Source organism: Choloepus didactylus, chromosome 16, assembly GCF_015220235.1.
Source record: "Choloepus didactylus isolate mChoDid1 chromosome 16, mChoDid1.pri, whole genome shotgun sequence".
NCBI classification, from domain to species: Eukaryota; Metazoa; Chordata; class Mammalia; order Pilosa; family Megalonychidae; genus Choloepus; species Choloepus didactylus.
In genome coordinates this window covers 423,406-440,239 of record NC_051322.1, presented here as the reverse complement: position 1 = coordinate 440,239, position 16,834 = coordinate 423,406, and the positions used below count along the sequence as shown (strand labels likewise).

General features: G+C 39.0%; 1 protein-coding gene across 1 annotated transcript in view; it reads right to left on the bottom strand.

Annotated features, from left to right (window-relative positions):
• The window catches only part of TXNL4A (thioredoxin like 4A), a 32,478-nt gene extending 15,697 nt beyond the window's left edge, over positions 1 to 16,781 (bottom strand). Inside the window, exon 1 of the mRNA XM_037805691.1 lies at positions 16,511 to 16,781. The gene's annotated coding sequence lies outside the window, so the exon portion shown is untranslated. The remainder of the gene's footprint in view (positions 1 to 16,510) is intronic.
• Positions 16,782 to 16,834: the final 53 nt, after the last annotated feature.

Here is a 16,834-nt window from a genome sequence, read left to right as displayed (position 1 = left end):
TGATTTGGCCACAACTTAACTAACAATAAAATCTTCAAAAGGTCCTATTTATAAATGGGTTCACACCCACAGGAACATGGGTTAAGATCTGAACATGTCTTTTGTGGGAAATGTGATTAAATCCTCAACATTCACATACTATAAAATCACCCATTTAAAGTGAAGTGGTTTTTCACAGATTTGTGGAACTATCATCACAATCTACTTTCAGGAAATTTTCATCACCACAAAAAGAAATTCTGCACCCATTAGCTGTCTTTTCCCATTCCCTTCTCATCACTTCAGCTCCTGTCAATCACTAATCTACTTTCTGTCATTATAGATTTGCTTATTCTGGACATTTCATGTCAATGGAATCCTACAATATGTTGTGACTGGCTTCTTTCACTTATTGTTTTTGAGTTCATCCATGTTGTAATAAATATCAGTACTTCATTACTTTTTATTGCTGAATATAGTCTATTGTCTGATTATACCTCATTTTATTTATCCATCAGTTGATAGATTTTTTTTTTTTTTTTACTTTTGGGCTATTATGAATAATGTTTCTATGAACATTTGTGTACAAGTTTTTGTGTGTTTTCATTTCTTTTGGATATATACCTAGAACTGGAATGGCTAGGTCATATGGTAACTATGTTTTAACAGTTTGAGGAACTGCCAAAGTGTTTTCCAAAGCTGCTGTACCATTTGACATAATCACCAGCAAAGTGTAAAAGTTTAAATTTCTCCCCATCCTCACCAACACTTGTTACTCTGTCTTTTTTATCATAGCCATCCGGGTAGGTGTGAAGTAAAATCTCAGTGTGTTTTTGACTTTCATATCCCTAATGGCTAGTGATGTGGAGTATCTTCATGCGCTTAGTGGCCATCTGGAGAAATGTCTATTCAGATCCTTTCCCTGTGTTTTAATTGGGTTGTCTTTTATTACTGAGTTGTAAGCGTTGTTTTTATATTCTGAACACAAATCCCACATTAGTTGTATGACTTGCAAGTATTTTCTCCCATCCTGTGGAGTGTCGTTCCACTTTTATAATGGTATCATTAGCAGCACAACAGTTTTTAATTTTGATGAAGTCCAGTTTATCCATTTTTTCCTTTGTTGCTTGTGCTTTTGGTTTCATAACTAAGAGACCAATGCCTAACCCAAGTCATAAAGTTACTTTGTTGTTTTTTTCTTCTATGAGTTTTATGGTTTTAGCTCTTACATTTAGGTCAGTGATCCATTTTGAGTTAATTTTTGTGTATGGTGTGAGGTAGACATCCAACTTCATTCTTTTGCATGTGGATATTCAATTGTTCTAGCACCATTTGTTGGAAAGGTTATTCTTTCTCCATCAAACTGTCTTGGCACCCATGTTGAAAATCAAAATACTGTGAAGGTAAGGATTTATTTCTGTGCTCTTAACTCTACTGTATGATCTACGTATTCAGCCTTATGCCAGGGCCACACTATCTCAGTTACTGCAGGTATGTAGTAAAGTTCGACATAGGGAATGTGAGTCCTCCTCCTTTGTCCCACCTTTTCAAGATTTTGGGGGCAATTCTGGGCCAATTCCTTGCATTTCCATATGAATTGTAGGATCTTTCAATTTCTGCAAAAAAAAAAAAAAAAAAAAAAAAAGACACCTGGGATTCTGACAGGGTTAAATCTGTAGATCAGTTAGGGGAATACTGCTGCCTTAATTATTAAGTGTTTTGATCAATGAACATGGGAAATATTTTCACTTATTTAGATCTTCCTTAGTTTCAAGAATGTTTTATAATTTTCAGTGCACATGTTTTTTGTTAAATTTCTTCATATTTTATTTTTTTCTTGGAATTGTTTTCTTAATTTTATTTTCAGAGTGTTCATGGCTAGTGTGTAGAAATGCAATATATTTTTGTATATTGACGTTGCATACTGGAACACTGATGAACATTTATTACTCTGAATAGTTTTTAGTGAATTCCTGAGGATTTCCTCTGGATAAGATCATGTCATCTGCAAACAGGCATAGTTTTACTTCTTCCTTTCCCATCTAGATGCCTTTATTCCTTTTTCTTGCCTAATCGCCTTGGCTAAAACATTGAATACAACTTTGTAAAGAAGTGGCAAGAGAGGAATCCCTGTCTTTTTCCTAATTAGGGGGTAAGCATCCATTCTTTCACCGTTGACTATGATGTTAGTCAGCTATGGGTTTTTCATAGATGCTTTTCATGAGCTTGAGGACGTTCTCTTCTCTTCCCAGTTCGCTCCATGTTTTTATCATGAAATGTTGTTGGATTTTTTCAAATGCTTTTCCAATATCTATTGAGGTTTCATGTGGCTTTTGTCCTCTATTCTATTAATATGGTGTCAAATTGCTTTTTTGGTCTTCAGAATTTCTGTTTATTAGAAGATCCCAAAAAGAAAGTTAAAGGTAAATCACAAACGGTAACATATTTGGGATGCAAATAATGGATAAATCTTTAATATCTATAATGTATAAAGATTCTTACATTTCAATAAGAAATAGGTAAGCAATCTGATGGAAAAATGGGACAAACACATGAAATCAAAGCCACTGAGGATGAAACATACAAAAAAGATGTTTGCCCTCATTAGTAATTTAGGAAATGGAAATTAAGACAGTAAGTTACCATTTTATACCCACTATATTGTCAAAAAATAGGAATGTGACAAAAACCGAGTGTCAGAGAAGATGTGGATCCATAGAAGTTCTTTTATATTGCTGTAGGAGACTAAACTCATATATATAATTGCTTTGGAAAGTAATATGCCACAACCTTTTTGGCTGTTGTTGTTCTTGTTTTTAATACATTTTTATTGTGAAATTTAACATATATAGATGACAGTGATAACTTTCAAGAGCACGATTTAACAAGTAATTAGCAAATTTCAAAGAATGCTATGGGCTACAGTTCCACAATGTCAGTTATTTCCTTATTGTGAAATATAACATGCATTCAGCAAGTTGATAACTTTCAAAGTACAATTTAACAAGTAGTTATACAGATAATTTCAAAGATGTTACGGGTTACAGTTCCACCATTTCATTATTTCCTTCTAGCTATTCTAACACTCAAACATCTAAAAAAAATTTATATAAAGATTCAGTATTTGTAATCCTTCATTAAATCCTATCTTGCTGTTGCTACCCATTCATCTCATTTAATCACTTTCTCAATCTTCAGATCATCACAAGACATCCCAGAGTGCTTATCAGCCACTAACTATTGATTCCTAGAATTAGTGTAGTGCGGTAAGGTATTCCTATTAAATATAGTCTATAATTTATAATGAGTAGTTTTTCCACATTTTGTTGTTAGCTCTTTGTACCAATGTCATACAAACTCTTACATTTGTAGTGCCACTCTGTGGGTTACATGCATGCCTATAAAGAAACCCTGCTGATCATGTACACCTTCAGTGCAGCAATGACACTTACAATCCCATTAACAAACCATCATCACCCCTATCCACTCCCATACATTTATGTTCACCCTCATTAACATGTCTGTACACATTAGGTTGTCATTCCCCCCACTAGCTTCTGTCTATCTCTAAGTCCCCTATATTCTACATTATAAGACACTGATTTTACGTTGTGTCCCGGCCCACGGGACGATCAACGGAGGCTCTGATACCTGTAAGGGAGGAATGGTATGGGACAAGAGACACGAAGAACGATAGCAAGACAGGTTTCTGATCAAGCTGCAAAACTTTATTGAAAAGGCAGGGTATATATGCCCTGGAGGGAGAGGGGGTGGCTAATAGGGACAGGTAGCGGTCTGGGATTGGTGATTGCTGTTGCTAGGGTGGATGGCCAATGGGCGGCTACTGTTTAGGCGCGAACTAGCTACTGCTTAGGCGGGAACTACTGTTACTTCCTTGAAGAAGGCTAATTATAGCTTAAGCTGTTCTTGCATCAGCCCTGGCGGCCATGTTGCATGTTACCGGTATCGCTGAAGGTGAATATTATATATGCTACCTTAATTGTCCCCAACAACGTTGTTCACAGAGTTCACAGTAGTGGTAACATACAATGTCTTTCCTTTTGTGTCTGGCTTACTTCACTCAGCATTATGTCTTCAAGGTTCATCATGTTGTCACATGTTTCACGACCTCGTTCCTTCTTCCTGCTGCATGGTGTTCGATCGTATGTATGTACCACAGTTTCTTTATCCACTCCGTTGAGGAACATTTGGATTGTTTCCATCTCTTGTCAGTTGTGAATAATGCTGCTATGAACATTGCTGTGCAAATGTCTGTCCATGTCATTGCTTTCAGATCTTCTGGGTACTTAGTACTTAATCTTATGTGGTTTCCCTTGTATGTGAGTCACTTCTCTCTTGCCGGCTTCAGGACCTTCTCCTTCTCTTCAGCATTTGACAATCTGATTAGTGTATGTTTCAGAGTGGATATATTTCAATTTATTCTAGTTGGAGTTCGTTGGGCATCTCTGACTTGTATATTTATGTAGTTTAGAAGGGTTGGGAAGGTTTCCCCAACTATGTCTTCAAATACTTTTCCTAGCCCTTTTCTCTTCACCTTCTAGGACACCAATGGTACTTATATTTGTTTGCTTCATGTTGTAGATCATTTCCCTCAGATCCATTTCAAATTTTTCAATTTTTTTCATCATCTGTTCTTTTGTGCATCCACAGTCAATTGCCTTATCGTCTAGTTCACTTATTCTGTTTTCTGCCTCTTCAAATCTGCTGTTGTGTTTCTCTAGTATTTTTTTTTTTTTATCATCTGGGGCATTTTACTGGCAGGTGAATAACAAATGTCTCTTTTTGGGGGTCCCCAAGTATGGGCTTTCTGTGTAAAGAAAAGAGATTTCCCCTTCCCCTGAATTGCACTGAATCATCTAGAGAGTCAGAGAAATAATCGAGAAGCTTCTGAGCTCGGGTTGTGATGGGATACCTACGTCCTCCATCCTATTTACGAGCCAGTGGCTAATTTTTCTGAGGTATCTTGTTTCACAGCTAAGACAGCGATTATTATTGTGATGTAGATGTAATGGGGTGAATTGATGAATACAAATTCAGAAAGCGACAATCTTTAGATATAGTCCTTTGGTGGGTTCATTTTTCTACTCAAGTTTAAGCCAAATCTGAGCTGCAAACCAGGAGAACAATTCCTCTTTGCCAGGGGTTGCTTAAGCAATTGGCCTTTCTCTGACAGCCTGAATGATTGCTGTGCTACCATCTCCCAAACCGCTCAGTCCTGTCTTCTCTTATCACTCTGTAGTGCTCCCTTTAGTATTTCCTGTAGGGCGGGTGTCTTGTTCACAAAGTCTCTCATTGCCTGTCTGTTGGAAAATATTTTGAGCTCTCCCTCATGTTGGAAGGACAGTTTTGCTGGATATAGGATTCTTGGTTGGTGGTTTTTCTCTTTCAGTGTCTTAAATATATCATACCACTTCCTTCCTGTCTCCATGGTTTCTGCTGAGAGCTCTGCACATAGTCTTATTAAGCTTCCTTTGTATGTGATGGATCGCTTTCTCTTGCTGCTTTCAGGATTCTTTGTCTTTGATGTTTGATAATCTGATTATTAAGTGTCTTGGCATATGCCTATTCAGATCTATTCTGTTTGGAGTATGCTGTGCTTCTTGGATCTGTAATTTTATGTCTTTCATAAGAGATGGGAAATTTTCATTGATTATTTCCTCTATTATTGCTTCTGCCCCCTTTCCCTTATCTTCTTCTAGGACACCAATGATACATACATTCTTATATTTCATTTCATCCTTAAGTTCCCGGAGACGTTGCTTGTATTTTTCCATTCTTTTCTCCATCTGCTTCTTTGCATGTAGGCTTTCAGGTGTTTTGTTCTCCAGTTTCTGAGTGTTTTCTTCTGCCTCTTGAGATCTTCTGTTGTATGTTTCCATTGTGTCTTTCATCTCTTGTGTTGTGCCTTTCATTTCCATAGATTCTGCCAGTTGTTTTTTTGAACTTTTGATTTCTGCTTTATGTATGCCCAGTGTTTTCTTTATAGCCTTTCTCTCTTTTGCCATGTCTTCTCTAAACTTTTTAATTGATTTAGCATTAGTTGTTTAAATTCCTGTATCTCAGTTGAAGTGTACATTTGTTCCTTTGACTGGGCCATAACTTCATTTTTATTAATGTAGGTTGTACTTTTCTGTTGTCTAAGTATCTGACCTCCCAGGCCACCCCAATCAGGTTTTCCCTGATGAAAACAAGCTCATATCAGGAGGAGGAAATATTCAGTATCTGGTTTCCCTGATGGTGGGCCTTAGAGGATTGACACACCCTGTGCTTTTCCGCCTGGCAGGTGCACCTGTCAACCTGTCATGGGCTGGTATAAGGGGGTCTGGCCCCGAATGGAAAGTGGATAGTAGAGCTGGGCCCCTTCTCCTTCCTCTTAGAGAGCTATGCCCCCTAGAGAGAGGTCATTTGCATATAAATAGATTCTTTGTTTCTCTAACTCTGCTGGTCAGTGTGTTGCGATTTTGAAATGGCTGAGACTTTCTTTACTGCTAAGCACTATGAGCTGAAAACGGCTGAAGCTTTCTCCACTGAGCCGTCCAGGTTGACAGAGAGAGAGAAAGGGAAAGAAAGCCCCCAGATTCACCTGTCAGCCAGAGATAGCACCTGATCCTCTGGGCTTCCCGTCCTGAGACACATATGTCCCCTGACTCTCCCTAGGTCAGTCATCACCAAAAGCCTCTGTCTGCTTGTTGGGGATTCACTGTCTGCATTGTGCAGTTAATATTAAAACCCCAGTTGAAGCTGGGCTGAGAGAGTGCTGCTCTCTAGCACCGCGAGGCTTCCGTGAGGAAGGAGCTCTCGGCTCTCAGCATGGGTCTGCAGTTTTTACTTACAGATTTTATGTTGCGATCTCGGGCATTCCTCCCAATTCATGTTGGTGTATGATGAGTGGACAGTCACATTTGTCTCCCTGCAGTTATTCAAGGTTATTTACCAATTTTTCTATCGTTTATGAATTGTTCCGGGGGGAGTAACTAGCTTCCACTCCTCTCTATGCTGCCATCTTAGCTCCTCTGTCTCTCTAGTATATTTTTAATATGATTGACAGTATCTTTTATTTCCATAAGATCTGCTATTTTCTTATTTATTCTTTCAAATTCTTGTTTATGTTAGAGTCTTCTTGATGTCTTTTATGTCCTTAGCCAACTCACTGAAATTGTTTTAGAGATTTGTGGGTACTTCTTTGATTAATTGTTCCAAGTTCTGTGTGTATTCTCCATTTGGTCATTTTGGTTGTCCAAATTTTGTTTCTTCATGTGTTTTATGATTTTCTGTTTTTGGCCTCATGGCATTTGCTTATCTTGATAAGGTTATTTTAAGATATGCAGGATTATTTGAACATTTTGGCAGAGTTTCAGTGGTGGACTGTCCCTTCCCTATCCTACAAACAGATGGTGCTCTTGAGTCACCTCTTACTCTCTGGCCACCTCTTCCCCAACTTCACCTGTACACTAGGTGGGGTCCAACCCAGAAGGAAATCCACACGGCACACCAGTTTTCTGTGTGCACTTGGGACACAGCCCTACGGGAAGGATGTGGGTCCTATGCAGTTTGGCAGGGAGTCTGCTCCAGGGCACAGTGTTCCGGCAATTCCCAGGGCTGCGAGTGCAACACTCTGGGGTTGTGGAGCTGAGCATCGTATCTTACCCCAGGTCAAATGCATTGCTGTCCCTGTTCACCATGTGCCCACGAGTTCCTGGGGTTGGGGAGGGGCTCCTGGTGCTTCTGTGTGGCACCCCTGCCTCTCAGCTGTGCTCACCGCAGGCTTCCGGGGAGGAAGAGTGAATGAAGTCACCAGAAGTCCACTGACTGAGTTCCCTCACAAGAGCTCTCAGCCACAGGCTGGGAAGGTTTATCTCCACAGCCAACTGCTGAGATCAGTGCATGGGGCATGGAAAGCTGCTCACTCCTACGTTCCTCAGCCAGCTCTAGCCACCTGCCCCAGCGGCAACCTGGGTCGAACACAGTCACCCCAAATTTTCAAACACAGTCCCTCTGACTCTCCAGCTCGGTACCCACTGTGTGGTTTAGAAGTCCCTGTCCGGCCGGTGGCACCCTGGAACTGCTGTTCTGGCACACTTTCTGTCCTTTATCTAGTCTTTTCAACAGAGAAGAATTTTGCTCTGTGTCTCCTAATCCTCCATCTTCCCAGAGGTCTCAACTGGTTTTTGTATGTTAAGCCAACCTTGCATTCCTAAGATAAATCCTACTCAATCATAGTATGTAATTATTTTTATGTTACTCTGTTAGGCTTGCTAGTACTTTGTTGAGGATTTTGTGTCATATTCACAGATATTGGTTTGTCACTTTCTTTTCTTGTGATATCTTTGTCTGATTTTGGTATGAGGGTAATAGTGGCCTCACAGAATGAGTTGGGAAGTAACCCCCATCTCTTTTATTTTTGGGGAAGAGTTTGTGAAGCATAGGTATTAATTCTTCTTTAAATGTTTGGGAGAATTCACCAGTGATGCTATCTGGGCTGCGGGTTTTCTCTTTGAAGTGAAATGAGTATCTTTCAACTAATAAAGAATGTTATAAAAATTATTCATAATATAATAAAAATTTCCAATTTGGCAGGATGGGTACCATTTATTTGGAAAGTTAAAGCATGTGAAAGATAACATTCCTTCATTACATATTTTTTTAACTTTATGGAAAAATTAAAACAAACAAGAAAACACATTTCAAACAAAACAAAGGATTAAGGAAAACAAATAACCTAAAATTTTCATTACATATTAAATGAGATGTTATTCTATTTTTGGGTAGGACTTGTGTTCAGTCAATATTCTCTGTCATATCAATTTTGAGCCATCAATATAGTCAATCAGAAACTATTATTTGGCCAAAGTGCCTCATCTCCCCTTCCATTTCCTCTAAAATTATCTGATCATCCAGAAAATGAAAATAAATGCTCTAAATCATCTCTAAGCAAATCAATCTGCTTGAATTACATTTTATCTTTAGAAATAGAATTTTTCATTGAAAAACACATTTATGCATAAGCATTAAATAATGCACTTTGGAATTCTCAAGTAGGAGAAAGGCAGATATTTGGTAGGAAATAAATATTTCTCTTAATTGAGAGAGGATACACATGCCCCAACAAAATGCTGATTCCTTCAGAGCTGGCCTGAGCTAAGATGAGAAAAGAAGCACTCTAACTCAATGAAGCTAACAAAAATGACTAGATAGCCTTATACCTTAGTGGAATTTGCATTTTTAAAAGAATAAATGTGTCAAGTCAAATGTCAGACAATTTTACATTCTTCTCAAATTTTAGCAGAGGATACAAATTGAAAATAAATAGATTCAAGGGCCTATACATTCTCAAGAAAGACACCTGCCCAGCCATACAGATTTTGCAGAGTAAAGAATAGTTTTCACACTCTGTATCAATCACCCTACTTCAGAATATATGAGAGGAGGTGAAGAAATAGGTTGGGGAAAGATTGTGAGAGATCATTTCCTTGAAGAAAGTTGTGGAGTGACAAATAATTCCATTCTCATTCTCTTCCCTTTGGAAGGCGTGAAGTGTGGTCAGGAAGGGAAAGGACCCTATCATCTGGGACTTAATGTTTGCTTCACTGTGGAAATCTCTTAAGTCCAGGCCTGCCATAGTTGACTAGAAACCCTCCCCTAATGACAACTACAGTACTGCTCCCCAGAGCAAATACTTTCCCCCTTTTCAGTACTTCTGGTGATTACCTCCATAACTAATTAGTTATTTCTTAAATTATATTTCTTGTTTGATGGTTCTTTTAGCGGCAAACTATAACTTTGCTTAAACCCTTATTTTGTGGTCCACTGATTTTAGGCATCACTTCTTGACTCTGCCACATAGCTACATGAGTGTCATTCTCTCTCCCTCCACAATTTCTACTTTCTTTTACTAGCTTTTATTACTTTTACATCATGAAACTCTATTGCCTATGGAGTAAAAGAAGAAATTTAAAACTGTAAAACAGCTTGGCATAAGAAAATAAGGACTATGATGGACTGGAGAAAAATGCACATCCACTATGAAGAAACTGAAATTCAAATTTTTAATAAACACTCCACAAAGGGAAAGAAACCCATAGGTAGCCTGAATTTGGTTATGAAGGCCACCAGTTTGTACCCCTAGTTAAATTTTGATTCTAATAATTGAAAACCAATCTCAGTTATAATATCATCAATGTAAACATTATTTACTCAAGAATAAAACTCTGTGATTAGTTTTATAGAAAAGGATATGTAATCCCATGTTATCAAACATGTGACCCTTAAATAAGAACAATGACAATGTTCTAAGTACCATGGTCACATTTCTTTTCTTACATTCCAATCGGCTGTTCAAAATTATGCTTCAGTTTGATTTGGACCATGACTTTCTTTTTTCTTGCTGACTGAAGGAACATAAGTCTTTATCATATATTTTTAAATTATCCAAGACCTTAACTACATAATTTAGACAATGTATTCCTTCTACTTCATGAAGACCTTTTTCATGGAGTCCTTTATTCTGTAATTTGGAAGGATTTCTTTCAACCCGGCTGATTTTTTTTCAACATTGTTATTTCTGTTTTGAATCACTGCACTCTGTGTTAGTTCCTCTGTTTCTCGAGTTCCATGTCTTCCTTTTTGATTTTTCCATTTTGCTAGAATACATTCTCAACTAATTTTTTTTTCCAGAAAAAGTATATGCCTAGGAAATTATCTGAGTCCTTACATATTTGAAAGTGTCATCATTTTGCCCTTACATCTGACTGACATTTAGTACTCTGTATGGGATCACAGATTCAAAATTATTTTCCACTCTTTTCTATAATCCAAGTTGCTGATGAGATGTTTCATGTAATCTGATTCTCATTCTTTGCAGATTAACTGTTTCTAAACCCAAACCTTAGCCCAAAATTTTTAGGATTTTCTTTTTATTCTTGGAGTTCTGAAATAACATCAAAATGTGATATGGTGGTTTGGAACTGTATATACCCCCCAGAAAATCATGTTCTTAAAGCTAATCCATTCCTGTGACTGTAAACCTATCCTAAGCAGGTGTTCATGAGGTTACTTCAGTTAAGGAATGACCTGGGGTGGGTCTTAATCCTCTTACTGGAGTCCTTTATAAAAGGGATTAATACAAGTAGAGAGAAAAGGCCAGGGAACCAAGAAGCTGAAAGCAATGAAACCCAGAAGAGAAGGGAGAGACCAACAGATGCCACCATGTGCCTTGCCATGTTACAGAGAAGTCCAGGATTACAGGCAGCTGGTCTTCAGAAACAAAGCATCATGTTGATGATGCTTGACTTGTACATTTTCATGGCCTCAAAACTTTAAGCTTGTAAGCTAATAAATTTCCATTGTTAAAAGTCGACCCACTTCATGGTTTATTGCTTTCAGCAGTCTAGCAAACTAAAACATGTGACTAGTTGGGCCTTTTTACAGTTATCCTGTTGGAATTCAGTGAGTCCTTTTCAAAGACTCAAGTGTTCCTTTAGCTTAAGGAAATTTTCTTCTTTCATTTCTTCCCCTCTACAGTCTCTCTTTTCTTGTTTTGGAGATCCTATTAGGTGGATGTTGGACCTTCTGGATCTGTCCTCCATGCCTCTTAACTTTCATCTCAAGTTTCGTCTCTCTTTTCATTTATATTTACCTTCCAGATCATTAATTTTGAATTCAATGTTGTCAAATTTATTACTTCTTCTATTCATTTTTTTGTTATAATCATCTTTTTAATTTCCAGTAATTGAGTCCTCTGTTCCTTTTTTCATAGCTTACCCTTACTTTTCATTAAAAAATAATCTCTTGACTTTGAGGTACTATATAGAATTTTTTTTTAAAGTTCTCTTCTGTTCTTTGCATTATCTGTTTCTTTGAGGTCAAACAGTCATTATATGTTCATGTAGATTTCTGTTTTTTCATGCTGCTGGGTTTTTTTTTCCACATTTTGGTGATCCTGTGTGTGCACACACAAACACATTTAATGAAGAGCTATAATGATTGATTTGGCTGTTAGGTATCTAAGTTTCCTTTGCAGTTATGTTTATCCAGAGGGTCTCTCTGAAGGTGAGGGCTGACTGCTAACTCTGTGCAAATGGGTGGGCTTTCACCATTGGTAAGTTTTGTCTATTGTGAAAGGACAGAGAGCAGCAGGTTGACTCAGGACCCCACAACTGACAGAGCAAAGATGATTTCATCTAGGGATGAGGACATACTAGGGTAATTTACTCTTAGGAAAAGGAACTCTTGTTCCATTTTTGGAGGTTCAGTGTTACCTCAAGCTTGGTTCTGCTTTTCTCCTAGCTCCAGTATCCACATTGGGGGCACTTCCTAAACAGACTTTTTATTTGGTTTAGAGAATAGTGTTCAGGCTTCCAGCTGGAATAAAATTCTGTAGCTAGCTACTTTGTATAAGTGGGAAAAGACAGAGGCCACCTGGCCTAGCTGTTCTTTAGGCAATTCTAAAATTAACCATCCTGATTGTTGTCCTACTGTCCCCTCCTATTCTCTGATCTGCTCACTCCAGTTCTGGAACTTTTTAAGTCTCTGTGGGGAAACACAGCACCTATACCCACTATAGCCTTCCCCTGAGCATTCACCAGGCTGTTTTTCCCCTTTCCAATTATGAACTCATCTTCTATCTGCTTAAGATTTAAAATGGATCAAAGATTTATACACAAAAAGTTAAATTAGGAGTATTATAAGAAACCATAAGAAAATATTTTATACTCTAAGTTATATAAGATTGATAAATTCAAGTACATAAAAATTAAAAATTTCTACATGACAAAATCCATAAGCAAAGTCAAAATAAAAATGACAAACTGGGATAAGGTATTTTCAACTCATAATGTATGTTATAATGTATTTCAACATATAACATATATAACATAAAACGTATGTTCAGATTGTAGGTCATAAGGTTCACGTGGGCAAGGTAAGACTGGAGGAGGGCAAGGCCTGAACCAGAAGGTCTCATAATTCTTTGGTTGAAAGGAAGAGAACCTGAACCAAGGCAAAAGCAGCTGGAATGGAAAGAGGGAGAGATATCAGAATGTACAGGACTTAGTGTCCAATTAACAATACAAACTGGGTGGGGAGAAAGAAGGCATACAGATGATGGCAGTTTTCTGGCTTAGCTGTTGATAGAGATAGGGAAACAGAAGACACACGGACATCATGTGATATGCCTAAGTAATCCAGGGAGATGCAGAGTGCAGAATGCCCATCTGCTGGCTTCTATGCTAGTCTCCTTGCCAACCCTGGGAATCTTTCTCTGTTACTAATCACATTATTGTGTGCATCAACCCCAAGTAGTAAAAAGAAGGAAATGAAGCCTACCACATTTCATCCTCTTGGCAAGAGTTCCAGAATTGGGAAAAGCTAAAAATCAATGCACAAGCTGTAGGTCTCGGGAGTAAAGAAGGAGAAGATTTCCACATCTAGAGCACTGGTCTTCAAACATTTTTGCTCTAGCAGTCAGTAAGAAAATTATAAAACCTAGGTATACTTTTTTTATTTGACCTCTAAATTTTTCTCATCATTTAAGTGATTGAAATGGAGGTAATTTTCAGTATGTTGTAAGTTTTGACATTCTAAAATAAAATCTGCATCTTTTAAGTGTACCCAATGGAATCAAAATACCATAGCAATCTGATACCCAACATCATGCCTTTAAAAAAAAAAAAACATTAACAAGCTCTTCTGTACCAATAAACATTTTTTTACATTAAAAAAAAAAATAAATGCACAAGATTCAGCCTCTGTCACACCAGCACATGCTCCTAAACTTCCTCTGACTACATAATGTGCATATATGCCTCAGGCACACCCCCTTTAAAAGTCTGAAAATCAATGTAAATAATTGCTGGCTCTTGAAGTAAATGTGACCTAACAGATCCACCACAACTACATGAGTAGAAACAGCTCAATTTTCAACAAAATGATCCATGAAATCATCACTATTGACTAAAAAAAAAAGGATTAGAAGTTCTGTATTCTTCCTCAGCACCCTCAGTTGATTAGAAAGTGAGGCTTTTTCAATGTTTGGGGGATTGTTGTATTTTGAGGAGTCGCCCTGTCAAAAAAACAACTTTAATACTAGAGTAAATGTAACTGTCCAATAAGAACAAACTGGTTAAAAAAATAATTATGGTACAACAATGTAATGAGAATTATATAACAACAAAAAAGGATTGTGGTTAAGAGCAACTACCTGCAAAGAAAAATAGTCACAACATAAAAGAAAAAAGAAAAGAATGGTTATAAAAAAGTACTTAGAACTTGATCTTAATTTTATTTAAATATATATATTCACTCAGCAAGAACATATGTAAATATATATATATCAAAGAAAAGAATTAGAGAAATACACACTGTATTACTAATGAGTGTTACTAATAGGTGACACTGAACAAGAACTAGAATTTTATACATATTTTTATATATATTTTTAAAATTTTATAGTGAACCTGTGAAACCACAAAATGTTCTTAAACATAAAACAATATATTTTACAAATATAAAAACATTTCTAGAAAACAGACTTCAATCACACTTGAAATCAAGAATTGCAAATCAAAATGAGAAGCAATTTTCCACCTCTACAATTGAAAGTTAAGGTACAAAAGTTGAGAGAAAACAATAATCAATACTGGCCCAGGTGCGATAAGAGCGGCACGTTCATCCATTCCATACAAGTTCATTTGATTTCGTCTGGAGGGCAATCCATAATATCTATCCACATATGTATTTAATAAGTATTAAAAATGTTCATGTCCTTTGAACCAGTAATCTCATTTCTAAGATTCTAGCCAATGTCAACAGCGTTCAAAAATTGGGAAGTGGTTAAATATATTATGGTAAATGAACTGGATGGACAATTTTACAGCTGTCACTATCATACTTTTAAAGATATAATGACATGGGAAAACACTCAGAATATACTGTGATGTTTAAAAAAGATACAAATATAATATCCCAATTAAAATTTTTTTTTATTTTTTAACTTATTTGGAAATAATTTCAAACTTATGAGGCAATTGCAAAAATAATACAAAGGCAATACAGAGAATTCCAGTATTCCCCCTACCCAGATACCCAGACTCACCAATTTTTACCATTTTGCCACATTTGTTATATCATTCTATTTTCTAAGCATTTGAGAGTAGATAGCATATATGTTCCTTGAACACTTAATACTTTCATGTTTATTTCCTAAATAGACATATTTTTCATAAAATATATACCCCAGGACCAAAAAGAAAAAAGAAAAAAAGAAAAAACCACCCCACACATACGGGTATCACGTCTGCATTACCAAGTCCTGGGCATTAGAATACTGCGGAAGGGGAGAACTGGCTGGAAGCACTGATGCTGAGTCTGAGCCTTGCTTTACAGGACAAGGGCCGAGAGTCCACAGTATAAGAGAAATGGCAGTACAGGAAAGGTTAGGTTTCAGGGAAAAATCGGGGCAAGTTCCAGAGAGAAGAGAGACATGTGGGAGGTAGCTGTTGTGCATGTCCTTTTTCAGTCTAGACTTTCTAGACTTATTTCACTGTCCTGTTTTGGGAAAACAGTACTCCCTTTATTTGCTTTTCATCCATTCCGTAATTATTCAACAAAAAGCTAATTCAGCATGTGTATGTGCCACTTTGCCAAGTGCTGGAAGTAGCCCAATAAGCAAGACTAAGTTCCTGCCCTCACGGAGTCTAGCAGAGGAGTGTGACATTACGGAGAAAATCATACGAACACTTGGGAGTCAGGACCAAGTCCCTTGTGGGGAGAGTTCCCAGCGCGCGAGCGGGGACCTTAGTGGGGGGCTCGGGAAAGGCTTGCACGGGGACCTGGACGAAAGGGCGTCGAGCAGGGGGAGGGCTGGACGCTCCAGGCGGCGCGGCGACAGGCCCAGGGCAACCCGCTTGGCGGCTGCAGCGAGCGCTGGAAGACCGAGCACGCAGCGGGCCGAGGGCTGGCCGAGGGCTCCAGGCTTCACCCTAAGGGCAAGGGGAGCCACCGGGAGATCTCACGGAGGGGATGACGGGTCAGATTTGGGTATTCTCCGCCATGAGCCCAGCTGCGGTGTACTGGAGAAAGGACCGGGATGGAGGAGCCCACTGCCGCAGGGTAGGAGAGAAGACGTCCGCTTAGGGCTTCCGGGCCGGAAATTAAAACTGGGGAACGGTCAGAGCACCGGTGCCGACTGCAGCCAGGACGCCAGACCCAACACCCACACGGCCTTTTCACGAGGAGGTCTTAAGTGACACATTACCTTTTGTTAGTAGTGCCATTTAGTATATTAAAAAAATACGATAATTAGCAAAACCAGTGCCTTCCACAGATAACATCAGGTAAGATCTGGCTAGGAGAACCCATGGGCTCATTTTTAACGCATTCAGGGAAAACTATCACGTAAGGCCCAGGCAGCGAGTTGTAAACGGAGGGAGGACGTGACCGAAAGCCGCGGGACGCCGGCCGGGAGCGCAGGGCGACACGCCCGCACCGATCCCCGGCACCGCGGGGCACTGACCGCTTCCAGGTGCGCGCGGGGTGACCTCCCGAGCGTCGGCCGCCACGCGCGGGCACTTCTCACGCGCCTCGTGAGATCCTCTCAGCACCCGGGGGGGCAGGTCCTAGGCGCCCCGTTTAGAACGTGAGTCACGGCCCCCAGGTCGCACAGCAAGCAAGAACCGGCCGCTCAAAGTGCGCCAAGGCCAAAGCCCATCAGCGCGCTTCACCCTTCTGGAACCTTCGGGAAGGACGGTCCGGACGACTTCACGCCGACCACGCGCGCTCGGACCGCCGCACGCGCCACACTTCCGGTACGCGTGCCGCACTTCCGGCTCGCGTCCCC